The 14,325-nt window shown below is 39.2% G+C and overlaps 1 pseudogene; it reads left to right on the top strand.

The window, feature by feature from the left end:
* The first annotated feature begins 12,397 nt into the window (after nt 1-12,397).
* LOC103072483 (MAU2 chromatid cohesion factor homolog pseudogene) lies at nt 12,398-13,651 on the top strand (annotated as a pseudogene).
* The last annotated feature ends 674 nt before the right edge of the window (nt 13,652-14,325 follow it).

Here is a 14,325-nt window from a genome sequence, read left to right as displayed (position 1 = left end):
CACTTTGCTCTACACCTGAAACTAACACTGACATTGTAAATCACCTATACTTAAAGTAAAAAATAATAATAATTCTTTCACAATACAGTGGACCGTACCAAACAAACATTTAGATCCTTCAGAATTCAAAGATACACCTTGATGGTCATGTCTACACGTCAAACTTCTCACATTGTCAAACAGCTAGATATTGTGATTGCTTATTTCTTTACTGAAGGAAATCGTCTCTGTGGGAAAAAAGAATATTCCAGTCAAAATCAGTTTTTAAATTCCTATAAAGCTTTCGTAACAAAGAGTCATCCACCTCTCCCAACAGTTTTCCTTCTGTATATAAGAAAATCAGTTTTGTTGTGGTGTTAGTTTCTTCCAAATAGCTTGGACATCTGGAATTTCATTCAGTTTATAGCACCAGGCGGTGTGTCCTAATTGGTCTGAGAAATCAACCAGTAATAGTACCAGCCAGTGATTGACTTAACAAAGGGTAGTTAATTAAGCTTTTCTACTTTCATTATTTCATTTAAGTGTCACAACCATTCTATCAGGATTTCTTGTTCAAAATTACCCTGCTGGTAAATGTGGGAGCCAGAAATCACACTTTTGACCAAATTAAAATCCACAAGTCATAAGTTTCCAAGATGAGACAAAATGCAAGCAACATGTTGTCTAAGTAACTATGTTAATGGAGTCAACAAGCATTTTCTGGTAAATTTACAGTTGAAGGAACAATCTATCAGCTTGGGGATGTAATGGCTAATAAAACAACATCCCTATAAGAGATAATAAAAAATGTAAAAAAAAAACACGGTTGTAAAAATGAAGAACTGTACACAATGCCACTTCATCTGTCCCTCACCCATGATCTAGAAAATGCCTTTATTGCAACTCACTGATTAAAATGCATGAAAATGTGCATATACAAGACACAGTCACAAACTAAATATTCTCCTTTGATATCCTTTATCTCAAACAGAAATCACCATTAAAAATCAATTTCTGAATATATGAGTTAATAGGATTAATCTTTGTAAAAGTGGGTCGGATTTCAGTCTTCCTACATGAGTATAGTAATTTTTGAAATTTGCCCTCCTACCTTTATTATTGACATCCTTGTATTTAAAAACAGTTAAGGAGAAGGGATTATTCTAAGTTCTTTGGAACTATTATCAAGAACTCCTTCCCATTGTGAAATGATGTAGCTCTCATGTAATGACAATCAACACCAGAAAACAAATAATGCTTTTAAACTTTTATTTTGTAAAAAATATTTATTTGATCTAATTTCTATACCACATGAATGGTCACCCTAATTTCTGATACTTATGCACAGTTACAAATGTCACTTTTCTGTAGACACATTCATTATTACTTGCTCTAAGTCAGAGGTTTCTGAAGAGTCATTTACCAGCACTCAAAAACAATTTTTTTCTCAGATAATTTACTGCATTATCTACTTATCTTTTGCCAAATATTCTCTAACATACACACATATTACGACTTGTAGTACATTTATATGAGTAGAACAGGATGCTCCTAACCCATTCTTAGGATCTACACTAAGTAAAAAATTACACGATCCCTGGAAACTACTTTCTGAGTCCTTATAATGTATATAAACAACCAAGGAATTCATAGATAATAGACCTAAAATTAATCATCAAATTATTCCAAAAATATATAGCAAGACAAGATGGCAAAATAATTCATAAAAATGGTTGAAAGAATCTAGTAATTTTTAAAATTTGACAAATGAGAGCATTACATAGAAACTACCTCAGTTTGCTGATAAATTAAGATTGTTATATTATTGTTTGTTTGGGGAAAGTAGCATGGACTCCTCTTATGTAAACTGTGTATTTACCTAAGGAATATATGTATGTAGTCTTATCAGTGCCTGCTGGGGAAGTAATAATGTGAAGTCAGCTCAGGATCAAGGCTTCCAAGTTTGGTAATGGAAGCTTTCAGCAGTCACTGTAGTCAGTGGGCTCCAAACACCATCACGCTGTTCTGAAGAAGAATGAATTTGGCTCCTTGAATCTCCTTATATTGAGTCCTTGAAGACCACGCCCACTTCTTTCAAGTGAGTGCATTTCAGACGTCTTTGGATAGGTGTTAATACGGGTAATTAGATCTCTTAAAATCAGAGGGAAAGATCTATTTAACACCCTGGCTAATCTTCCTAAACACATCTCCACAAACATCATCTCATCAAGAGACACAGATTTTACAACAAACCCACCCATGAATGCCACCTGTATATCTAAATTTCTAGACATCAAGGACTTTTACAACTTACACAAAAGCCAGAACACATTATTTCATCAGTTAGTGACTTTAGAAACCCTGTTGGAAAACTCGGAAATATTTTACCTGAGGTTTGTTTATATTCTGTATTGGAGGATGCGCTTTATTGATTGATTGATTTTTGTATTTCAGTGTAAGACTTTAACGTAACAGCATTTTTTGCCACTGGAATGCAGATTTCTCCTGTCCCTCACACTCCATATCAAGCCCCCCAAGGCCTCCCAGCGAGAGCAGAACTGGAGATTCTCTGCCTGGCGCTCCTTATGCCAGCAAAGGGGGAACAGTAGAGAAAGGATGAGATGCCCCAGTTCAGCGACCCTCTGGGCCAAGGGAAGGGAAGAGGCGTTGTATTCATGTATGGAGTTTATATCGACATGTCTCAGTCCATTTAGTTCTCTGTTTATACGGGGAGTTATTTGCCACCTTGAGCAAACCTCCATCCTAGTTACCACTGGTTCCAAATATTCTTCGTGCAGTCACGGGAAACCAAACTGTGGATTCTGAAGAATCAGCCCAGAGCTTGGAACAGCATTCTTAGAGCACTGCCTCGGCTATGCAGAAACCCTTGGGTCCAGCAACAGTCTGAGCTGGATGAGAGTTGGAGGGAGGGAGCCCCATTTTCCAGGATGTCCCACTTTGTGCATATGCATGATTCCCCTAAGAGGTCAGCATTCCTCTGCTTCCTTTGAGGTCTGGGAGTTTCCCTGGGTTTAGCTATTAAGGGATAGGGCAGGAGGTGCCTTTTGCTTCTGGGGCCATAGGACAGGACCTCAGCAGGAGGAGACCCAGCTGAGCAGGTAACTATTCATGGGGCAGAGTGTGGGCAAAATGGATTGTAACCTTTTGGAAGCAGCAAGTCCCCCAGTTCTCCTGACCCTCCAACATCACTGCATGGAGTCAGTAAAATGGGGAAGGTGTGGACTATGGGAATTCGGAAGGAAGGGAAGTGAGAGCCTAGTAGTTGTGAAGACGGGGGCAGAGCACTTTTTCTGTCAAGGTCGCTGAACAGAACATTCTCCCCTCTTTTTTTTTTTAATACGTTTATTTATTTATGTATTTATCTGGCTGCACCGGGTCTTAGTTGCAGCATGTGAGATCTAGTTCCCTGACCAGGGATCGAACCTGGGGCCCCTGCATTGGGAGCGTGGAGTCTTGGCCACTGGACCACCAAGGAAGTCCTCCCCTCTTAAATTCAGAGAAAAAAAGCAGTGATGGGTGGAAGAGTTGCCTGTGTCCTGGGCAGTAGAGCAGTTCTCTGGTCTTCTCCAGATATACCCAATCCAATCCTACAGGTAGAGGAGTCTGCACATTTTTTTACCTCCTAGAATTTCTCCTATCAGGAACTCCGAAATTCCCCACCTGAAGCGGGGGCTGCTGAGCTTTTTCTCCCTGGATTGCTTTTCCCCTAGGTGAACCATGTCAGCACCATGACAAGGTCCAACAGCTGTAAGTATCAACCAGCCTTCCATGTCTCTATGAAGTTAAATATTTGCCAAAGTGTGAGCATAAGAATATTTATTAGCAGTTTGCTAGCCGTAGTTAGACATTTTAAATATTTGACATGTTGTATGTGGACCTCAATTTGTATTCTTGCTCTGACCTCATAAATATTTTTTTTTAAAAAAATATTTTGTATTTTAAAAAATCTTGGTAAAGTATGACAGTCAGAGTAACCAGCTGGGGGTGCCCTGTACAAGTCGTCAAGTGAAGCTTTCCTTTGACACACACCTCCTCCCATTCTACTGCCTGCTCCCTGTCCAGCTTCTTTGAAAATTGCTTTTGTCCTCTGTAACTGCTGATGAAATAAAATTTATATTTTAAGGCAGGACAAGAAAAATTAAACATAAATTTCCCTCTCAGTGTCTGTTTAGGCCTCCTCTCTCCACAATGTGCCGTGTGCATCTGCATTACATATTAACCAGAGCTTCTGATGCTTCTTACTGACCTCTTCATAATTTTAAGTGTGATCATTTAAGATTAGAGTGTAGTGAATTCATAATTTTCAGGAAGTGAAAATCTAAAATTTTGCATATGGTGGTAATAGGATGTGTTCCTAGTACATCTGAACTTATCACTTGATGTGGTTCGGTGCAGGCCACCCCAAAATGTGCCACTTTGACATATCGGTTATATTTAAGAGACAACCAAGAAGGACACTGAACCTTCATTGTCCCCCTGGAAGCAGGAAATAAATCTCCCATACAAAAGGTATCCTCCTGTTAACAGAATGTAGAGAGATATTCTAATCACCAAAGATAAGAAACTGAAAGCGAACAAGGCTGCATAAACAAACTTTGTTACTTTTCTAATTTAATACCCTAAGACAAAACTTCTTTGTTTTGTCAATTTTTCACAAATGTATTGTTTCTTTGTCTAAAAGGTATAAAAGCTGCCTACTTGGGTCACTTCTCTGAGTCTCATTTTTCTATAAGCTCCCATACATACGAATTAAGTTTGTTTTTCTCCAGTTGATCTGCCATATGTCAATTTAATTATTAGAGCAGCCAAAGAATCTAGAAGAGAAGAAAGAAAAATTTTTCCTCCCCACACACCCATTAACAAGATACGTGATGAATTAGCTATGACTTGAGTCTGCTATGCTATGAAGTAATTCACGGGGCATATAAAGCCTGATCATCACTGAGGTAGAGCAAAGGGAAGAAAAACACAAATGGTAAGTGCTGATGCCTGATCATTCAAATCTTCCACCTTGAGGTGAGTAGGTGATGTGTGAAGAACTTTAAACCGCTGATTCTCAAACTTGCCGGAGCATTGGAATCATCTGAGGAGTTTTGGAAAACGGCGATGCCTGTGTCCCATCAGAGAAGTTCTGATGTAATGTTCCGGGGCATAGCCTAAAACTAGGAAGTTTTAGAAACTCCCCAGGTGATTCTAATGTGAGTCAAGTTTGAGAACCATTGTCCAGATTTAAACCTAAAATGTTCCTCCATTTCTATATGTACATTCACCATTCCACAGTTTTTAAAATTAGATTACTCAGAACTTGATATATTGATAGATAATATGTTATTGATTAAACACAGTTCCATATATACCTATATATGGCATGGTCTGGCACAATATTTCTTTGATTATACATCTAATTTCACCTGGCACATATATGCATTATTCTTTTTGTGTTGAAAATATGGTCCTGTCCTGCTTGTGTTGCCAGATTGGCATTGACAGTAGTGTGTCTATTAAAGCTGTCTAACTTTCATGTACTGGGATCCTGACTCATTAAAATTAATAATTTTCATGACTCTCAGAGAGAGGGCTAGGTAGCATTGGTGCTTAAATCTTTGTCCTACCACCTGAGAAACAGATTTTGCTGTCTGCAAGTAGGATACTGGTCACTGTAAACTTTGCTAAATATCCAATTTAACCTTAATTTTTAAAGTGTATTTATGTTGAAATGTGCTGAATAAGAATGAGAATTCTATCATATAAGGCTGCTGCTGCTTCTAGGTTTCATATTCCTGCTATGTCCCCTTACTGAATTAAGTAATTTAGTTGACCTCCATTGTCTATTGAAGGCCAAGTATGTGCCAAGGATACCATGTGTTTCTCTCCATTTCTCTCATCAAATTGGTGGATGCTTAGATGCTTGGATACTACTAGACTGAAAATACTAAGAAGGTAAGGACAGTCTTTTTTAAATTACTATATTCCCATTATCTTACACATGCTTAAAACATAGAATACTATAAAAATGTGGTGAATGAATGGATAAATAAATGAAAGAGCGAATATAAAGAATATTTTTCTGGCATTAACAAAGTTTTCCAAAATACAGGTAACATAATAGGACTGAAAATAATAAATCATAATGTCAACAAAATGTAAGAAGTAAACTGATTTCCAGATTCATAGGCTGAGGAAATTCTATTATTTTGAGATATGAAATGACTGTACTGTAATTTTATTCTATAGGTTGGATTTTGAGATTTCCTCAGGATGGCAAATATATATTAGTGGAAGATAAATATTCCTAGTGATGGGAAACAGAAAAGAAGACTTAGAATGAGACAGTCAGGATTTATTTGTATTGATTTATTTTTATTTTTACAATTTTTATAGGAGTATAGTTGATTTACAATGTTGTGTTAGTTTCAGGTGTACAGCAATGTGAATCAGTTATGCATATACATATATCCACTCTTTTTTAGATTCTTTTCCCATATAGGCCATTACAGAGTATTGAGTAGAGTTCCCCGTGCTGCACAGTAGGCCCTTATTAGTTATCTATGTTATATATAGTAGTGTGTATATGTCAATCCCAATCTCCCAATTTATCCCTCCTCCACACTTACCCCCTGGTAACCATAAGTTTGTTTTCCACATCTGTAACTCTATTTCTGTTTTGTAGATAAGTTTATTTGTATCCTTTTTTTAGATTCCACATATAAACTGTATCATATGATATTTGTCTTTCATGAGACAGGATTTAAATAGGCATATATATAAAATCACTGAGCATGAAGTGATATAAACATCATGCACTGACAAAAGCAAAACAGATTTGCATTTGAAAGGGTAATACACATGATTGAGAATTCACATTTCTAGAAATAGAATGATACATATACCCTGTAAGAAAGAAGAAAAAGAAACTGAATAAAGAAGGAAACAAAGAAAAGGAAGAAACCAAGAAAGAAAAACAAAGAAAATACCTTGGTGTATGGTCATGGGATAAATGATGACTGAAATGTGAAAAAATTGCATAAACTGTAATGTGCTAAATTCCATGAAACTGGGAGTTCACTTCTTTCAGATACTCAGGGCAAGTGAAAATCTCTCAAATGAGTTAGGGGACAGGCTGATTTGCTCTAACAAAGACTGTGACTCAGAGGCTGTTTTTCTTTTTTCTTTCTTTTTTTTTGTGGGGGAGGGGGAGTCTGCCCTGAGTGTCATGCAGGATCTTAGTACCCTGACCAAGGATGGAACACTGAAGTGGAAGAGGACCGCCAGGGAAGTCCCCAGAGGCTGTTTTTCTTTCACGTGTCCGTTCATATATAACAGATCATCAAGAGGAAGATTGATATCTTCAATAACTGGCTTTTTTCTAAGTGCACAAAAAAGAGCTTATTGATGCCATCTCTTAGCCATCCTGAGAAAATATCTTGAGCAAGGGGATCTAAGTGTAAGAAAATAATGTACCGTGTTCCAAAGCAGTTGTGTTTCCACCCAATTGGGTCAAGATTAGGCATATGACACCCCAAGCTTCCAAACTTACCTGGGAGTGCTGGATGCACATTAAAAGCTTTTGTTTGTTTGTTTTGGTTTGGTTTAGAAGAAAAAACTTCAATGACAGGAACAGCAGAAGAAATATACATGAGGTTATGTTCCATGAAAATAAACTGATCTTCAACAAGAACGATGTCGTAGTGTTCTGGGTTAGAACCAGGAATGAGGACTCCAGAAGAGTAAAGTCTGCTTTTCAGCATCGTCAAGATGTCGAGTGTTTACCTTTTACGCATCTGGCTCCTAAGGGTCATGGACAAGGAATATCTACTTATCTTTGAATCTCTTAAATAGAAGACTAAGTCAGCATTGATTCTCCAAATTTGGAAATACTTATCAGAAATGTGCCCTTATTCTGTCCATCTATATTACGTAGCTTTCAGAGAACACATTCCCTCTACCCTTGTCCCCTGTTTCATGTAGCCCTTTGTTAACTAACAAATTTCTTTATCAGCTTCTTTTGACAAACTGCATCTCTCCAGGTGATCTCAGATTGTATAGTTTTACTTTATTTGCCTTCAACTCATCACTTCTTTCCATTTCCACCTAAAATTCCTGAGTGCTTTCTGTTGACACTAAAATTTCAGTGAGCAACAGTCATTACACCTTGAATTTCATAAGCTTAATTTTGCCCCTTTTCAAAGAAAGTTTTATAACTAATATTGTTCTAATTTAGTTTGCATTTAGTTGTACATACAGATGGAATTAGCTACTGTGGGCCTTTGGACTTGTCTTTGATTGGAAGGTGAGGAAAATGTGTACTGGATACATTTTCTTAGCTATAATATCAAGAATTTCTTATTCTAAAGACGTTTCTACATCATTCAGTTTTGATGACCTTTATTAGAATTAATGTCATCTGGGTCATATTTACAATTGAGTAATGAAATCAAGGTGAGACCACTGGGAACATTGCCAGTTAAACCCATCATGTGATTCTCCTCATCCCCAGAAGAAGTTATTTATTTATTTAGCTGGTCACTTTTTTTTTTTTCTTTCTTCATGTCAGATTTTTCAAAAGAAGATTCTTTAAAAAAAAAAAATTCTTCAGAGAAGATTATCGATGGAAATAAAAAAACTGATACAGAAAATTCATCATACGTGTAGTTTAAAAAGGGAGATAAACATGTAAAACAGAGAATGTATAAAGTGAGAAGAGAACATGGCCCATGATAAATTCCTGGGAAAGCTATAATTTTAAAGAAACATTAAGGAAAATGAGAGGAGTTATGGCAAATAAAAATGGCAAAATAAAGGAAATAAATGGTACTTTGAAAGCACAAACTGAGTGCTTACCATGTGAGCTCGATTTTACCAGCACCGTAGAGTTGGCCTTTATCACTGTAGCTAAAGATGCTAAGAATTAGCGGAGAGGACTGCCCAGGTTCTCCTGCTGTCGGCTTTCCTTTGATTCCCTGCTAGTGACTAAGGATTCAAGATTATGTTAAATATCGTTAGTGTTATTAGGTAATGAAAAATGCAGAAAATGTGGTTTTCGTCCCCAGCTCAACTCCTGATGTGTGATTTTGGTCAAATTTCCTCATATCTCTTTGAGATTTTATTACATTTTTAATAGAATATTTTTTCAACATTTCATCTCTTAATTTTCTATCTTTTTTCTAGGATTTAATTTCTGTTCATCTAAAACTTTTGTCTTTTAGAGCATGAAAACTTTCAAACTTTGGGGGACTCTGCATTGTACAAGCATGCCACTGTTTTAAAGGGAAGGGCTTAAGTTTATTGTTTTCTTACTAGAGAAAATCATAAGGAAATACCTTTTTTTGAAAAGATAGGAAGAAAATCTACAAAAAACTGGAAGAAGAGAGACTTGTTGCTATGTGGAAAGGAGATCAGTAGCCATTGTTTCCTTCAGTCCCATTTTAGGAAAAGCATCATTCACTCTGTTACTTTATCTGCAGCCACGAGGAATTCTTCCTATGTGAGTTTCTCCCCTCACCGATGGTTCATTTCCAAGATACCTGGGAAACATCCACAACTAACCTGCATTAACATAATCCTTTTAAGTAGAAAAATCACATTTACTGAGAAGAAGCAGCCTGTAAAAATCACAAAAGGATGATGAAGAAAAATTTGTCTGACTTGTAGAGCCTTGTGCTTGGAAGATCAGCACAGTTTCTAGAGAGTTAGAGTCCAGGGAAGCTTCTCACATGGAGTGAAGGAACCATTGCCTCAGTAAATGTTCAGACTAATCTGACATCATTTCTCAACAATTCTGTAGTAACATTGTGTTTCATCAACCAGGGAAACACATACCATAGAGTCTATTATTCCCCTCAACATCCTATTCTTGAACGCAAATCTGTAATCTGTATATATCAAAAAGTGTGTCTTTTTTAAGGAAATGTGTGGCTGGACTGTATAACTATTTTTTTTTTTTGTATTTCTCTTCCATATTATTATTTTTTATTTATATTCTTATAAGCAAGTTTTCCACTATGTTCTGTGTTACTGCCTTACACGCTCTAGATTTTATATACAGCTTTAGGAATCAGTTAGCATATCTATATAGACTATTTTATGGATCTTATTGTCAATGAAAATTCAATTAACAATCAAGGTAAGGGAAAAAAAGAGCATTTTACTCAATCCAAACTGAGGAGTATAACCCAGGAGACAGACCTTCAGAAGCTCTGAGAACTATTTCGCCTGTTAGAAATGGAAGGAACAGTCACATAAATTTTCAGGACAAAGGGAACATACATCAAAATGACATATTGATATTTTATATGAAGTTCACCAAAGATATACAGTCCAGGTAACACATACCAAGTTAGCAGCACGTCATTCTGACCCTTACAGAGTTGAGAAAGAATGCTCTTCTTCAAGAAGTTACGTTGCCAACATTAGAAGAAAGGGAAGAAAACGATCTTTATGCTCGAGTGGGCTCCCCCATCTTTGAGGAGGTCTAGTTAGTGTGGAATGCAGATGCACACTGCACATGAGTGGGGGAGAGAGGAGGCCCAGAGAAACACAGGAAGAGAATTTTATGTTTCAATTTTCTTGTCATACCTAAAAATACAAATATTATTTCATCATTATCAATGTCTCATGTACTTTTCTCCATCAAGTAGTGCAGTGGTTTCAAATGGGGGTGATTTTTTCTTCCAGTGGGCAATTGTTGATATGTGGAAAAATTTTTGGTTGTCACGATTGGAAGTTACCATTGATATTTCATGGGTAGAGACCAAGGATTCTGCTAAGCATCCTACAAGGCAGACCTACAAGAAAGAAAACACCAGTCCCAACTGTCAATTGTTCTGCTGTTGAGGAAGCCCTGAACTAGAAAATCTTAATATGGATGAATAGTAAGACTTTTAATTAGCCAGTGACAGGAGAGAACAGGCAGGAATGAATGGAAAGCTAAGAATGAAAATAAAATGTTGTCGGTCTAAGATTTATGCGGGATTCCCTGCAATCACTCTAGATGATTAAATTCATATCTACTAGCAAACAATATTTTGACCTGGAATTTTGTCACTGTGATTTGAGACTTTCTGCCTTTCAATCTGTAAACGTATTTTCAATACTGTGAATAATACATCTGAACACATTCCTTGATTATTTTGTTGCTTCTTTATTAACACTTGTTTTAGGTACTGAGGAGTAGCCATGAGCAAGACAGACATCATTCCTACCCTTATGAAGGCTATAGTCAGGGAGCAAGGAACTGAATAAATGCTACAGGAATTGTAGTTAAAATTTGGGTCAGTGTATGAAAGAGGAAAAAAGGGAGTATATTAAAGGAATATAAAATGAAGTATAAAGTTAGGCTAGTGTAAGGGAGTGGCATTTGAAAACAGACTTGAAGGGTAAATAGGGTGGGGTGGGTGGAGATCCTGACGTGGGAATGAGGTCAGGTACAGGACCTAGAGGAAGACTGGAAGGACCGGAACAGATCACCACATTCCCCTATTCTGCCTCACTATGGATCAGTTTTAGAAGATTCCACACTACAGAACCACACACCATCAGGGAATCATAGATCTAGGGAAAGGAACAGGATTTTCTTGAGCATGGCTAATTTTCAGGTAGCTTGGCATCTTGCAGCAGAATTTGCTTGCTGCCTGCTGATTCCAATGTACTGCATCTTCCTTCTTTGTCCAGAGTCAGGAAACCTGTATCCAATGGAAAAGTCTTTTTGCACTTGTAGATTTTAGAGCCAAAGACTCCTTCTCAACATGAAGGCTTTATAGATCCTTGAGCATAATAATGTATCACCCAAAGAATTTCAATTAACTTTATCACCCAGCCAGTGGATACAAGTTCCATAAAGGCAGGTAAGCTGCAGGATTTTCTTCATAGCTTTGTCATTGCTACCCAGGTCTGTACCTGGCACTCAGTAAAGAGAGGGTTTAATCATCATTGTGATCATAATATCCTTTTTCAAAACATATTTAATTTACTTATTTCATTGTGACAGGTCTTAGTTGTGGCTCGCTGGCTCCTTAGTTGTGGCATGCGTACTCTTTTTTGGGGCATGCATGTGGGACCTACTTCCCTGACCAGGGATCGAACCTGGACCCCCTTCATTGGGAGCATGGAGTCTTAACCACTGTACCACCAGGTAAGTCATGATTGTAATATCCTTTTAATCTCTAAGCTGTACCATCCTCCAGCTCTCTAAGTGCTCGCACAGACATCACTCACCCAGTATTCCTCAGCAGCCTCTTCAGTGGAACGGTGTCTGTGAGCCCTGTGCTCCTGACTTTGAGAGCAGACCAAACAGAGCAAGCTCTTGTTGGCTTCACAGAAGATCTTCTTTGTCTCCTTATGGGTCCCACACATATGTTCCTCAGAGTTCAGGAATTGCCCGAGATTTGCTTTTCTGGCAATGGACACCAGATTCTTCAGAAGAAAATTGGTTTTGAGGTTTGTCTGCTCTGATCGTTGCCTGCACACTGGGCAACTGGCAGGGTCTTCGGCTTGCTCCCAGGAAAGACAGAGACAGAACCTACAGAAGCTGTGTCCACAGCCTATGGTGACTGGGTCTAGAAGGTAATTCAGCCACACGAGGCAGGTGAGCTCTTTCTGGAAGGCGTCTGGGATGTCTGAGTCCATTTTTTCTGAGGGAAGGAAATCAGGAGTTTATTCCTCTACCCCAAAGAAAAACAAGGCCCAAGGACCAAGAGGACTTGGTGTCATCCTGCGACCTCCTGGGTGTGGATGCCGAGAACCCTCCAGATCTGAGTACACACGGCCACTGGTCCTGCTCAGCAAAGGGATGCTGCAGCTGACGGAGTGTAAGTTGCAGGAAGTCCACCCATTGCTGACTCTCTGTGGACAGATAGTTGAGAACTGGCATGGGAACCCCATCCAGAAAGAGTCTCTGTGTGTCTTGTTCCTGGTGCTCCAGGTTACCCACTACCTGGGTGCCGGTCAGGTAAAGAGCGTGAAGCTGTGCCCGAAGCAGCTGCAGCAGTGCCTCCAGACCATCTGCATACTGCACATGAGAAGATAGTGCCCAGCAACCACGCCAGCCTCTTCCACTGGCTGCCCAAGGAGCACATGTGCTTGCTTGTCTACCTGGTGACTGTGATGCACTCCATGCAAGCCAGCTACTTAGAGAAAGTGCAGAAGTCCACAGACAAGGCCCTCATGTAGCTGGAGAAGCTCCAGGTGCTCTACTGCAGCCCCATCCTGTCCTCCTTCCAAGTAATCCTGCTTGAGCACATCATCACGTGCAGGCTCGTGACAGGACATAAGGCCACTGCACTGCAGGAGACCTCCCAGGTCTGTCAGCTGTGCCAGCAACCCCCCTGGCTCTGCTCCAAGCACTCAGCATACACTGCCGGGCTTGTATTGTGTCTCTGTCAACTGCATGGACAGCGCTAAAGCCCAGTTCACCACAGCTTTGCGGCTCACCAGTCACCAGGAGCTGTGGGCCTTCATGGTGACCAACCTGGTGAGTGTGTATACAAGGGAAGCATGTAGACACCAAGAGGTAGTATACAGCTTGTCGGAGAGGATCAGTGCAGACCACAGCTTCCCTGTCAGCTCGCACTGCCTGCTAACGGCAGCTCTCCAAGTGCTTAGGCTCTTCGTCTTCCAGGGACGCTATGAGGAGGCCAGTCGCACTTTACATCATGTTTGTCTCTGCGTATTTCTTGAAGCCTTTCTTTGCTTCTAGGGCATTTTGTACATAGAACAGTTGAAATAAGAACCTCAAAACTTAACGTCTGTCCTGGTGTTAAGGTGCTTTTAGTGACCACTCTGTTATCTATGTATATGTAAAGTTAAGGATAAGTACTTAAGTGTACAGTTAAAAATTCAGTACTTGATATTTAATATTCCACTCTAGCTTTATGGAAGCCAACCCGTGTGTACGTGCATGCATGTGTGTGTGTGGGCTTTGAACCTCCCCTTCACTACAGCATCTTTCGATTACATAAAGCTGTTGTAAATACCTTCCTGTGAGTCCAAATTCAGAGACTCACAGTTTCTCAATCATAAGAATTTAAGACAGCCAGCAAGGAAGGCCCCAGGGAGATATTACAGGTAGTGTCATACAGCTAAGTGTTTAGAAAAAACATAAATAAAAAGTCCAAACTTTAAGCACACAGGGGTGCGAGGGAGTAGCAGAAAGATTCCTGTTGGCAGGTAAATTATTGAAAGCTGGTGAGACCCCTCGTGTGTGCCTCCTACTTCGTCCTATCGGCAGTGGGGCCCTCAGGGTCTAAGGTTCTGGAGGCGCTGGTCCAGGGGTGCCAGGTTCCCTCACAGACACATAGCTGCCTTCCCCTGTTAGGTTCTCACAGTGAG

Source organism: Lipotes vexillifer, unplaced genomic scaffold (genome assembly GCF_000442215.2).
Source record: "Lipotes vexillifer unplaced genomic scaffold, Lipotes_vexillifer_v1.1 scaffold1610, whole genome shotgun sequence".
NCBI lineage: Eukaryota > Metazoa > Chordata > Mammalia > Artiodactyla > Lipotidae > Lipotes > Lipotes vexillifer.
The sequence above is the reverse complement of the archived record's forward strand: the minus strand, read 5'-3'. Positions and strand labels throughout refer to the sequence as shown.